A 1,153-nucleotide genomic window follows, 5' to 3' on the forward strand; every position below is an offset into this window, starting at 1 on the left:
TTTAAAAATATATATTGATTGGAATTATTTGGAAGATGATGTTTCGGAATTGGAATAATATTTATTTGGAAGTTATTATAAAGGTGGAGGTGTGGTGCCTTTGGCACTCACTTCCACCAAGTTGCAAAATTAATTGGAAATTTAGGATAGCTTTAATAATGTAATTGGATTGGATTGGTAGATGTATCACCTCTTGGTCATCAAGTTGGATCTTCCCTTCCATCATTTGGAAGGGAGCAACTTCTCCCTTCAATATTATTAATAAATTAATATTATTAATAAATTAATATTATTAATAAATTAATATTATTAATAAATTATAATTTATACTTGTTGTTATTTGCAGCCGTAGTAATGTTCTTCTTAATGCTACATATTCTTGTTTGTATAGATATTTTTAGAAATAAAACCTATCGCGCTGTTAGCTCAGCGGTTGCATAATGGCAATGTTCACTAATGGACGTGCGATCGATTCTCGGTCATTTTACTCATTTTTGTCTCTAATAAGGCTTTTTTTTGAAGATATTGAGCCATGAATTTGAAACTTTCTCAGATTGTTCTCCTCATCTAGGGGAGTATATCCATACTTGATACTTGTATGATATATTGTAAAATGAATGAGATGGAGTATATTCTATATGTTGAAATATGACAATTTGACAGATTGTTATTATTATCATATTGAATTCAATTCTAAAACACTAAAATTGATACCAGATGTATATTAGTGTGACTAAATGTATCTGGTAAAGTTACAGGATGATTGGATGTACTTTCATTGAGATAGAGTGTTCACTAAGATATATTAAGTGTTGACATTGAACATTTACTGATTAATTTTATGAAAGTAGTTTGAAATGTTTCTAAACTATTATAGATTTATTTAATTGATGTATAGACTATGTGGTATCAATTATAGACTGATTGTACGTATAATGAGTGAGTTGGATTATAAGTTTTATTCTTTTAAGAATAACTTGTCTAATATTACTTCTGGTAAAGGTAATCCAATTATTGATTTAATGTTGTCTACTGTTGTTTCTACTCATTCAAATACTATTTCCCATAGTTCTTCTTCTCAAGTTTGCGTGTTTCTGCTTCTTTTTCTCATGCTTCTGCTTCTTCTTCTCGTGCTTCTGCTTCTACTTCTCGT

Source organism: Naegleria gruberi (genome assembly GCF_000004985.1).
Source record: "Naegleria gruberi genomic scaffold NAEGRscaffold_44, whole genome shotgun sequence".
NCBI classification, from domain to species: domain Eukaryota; phylum Heterolobosea; class Eutetramitea; order Acrasida; family Naegleriidae; genus Naegleria; species Naegleria gruberi.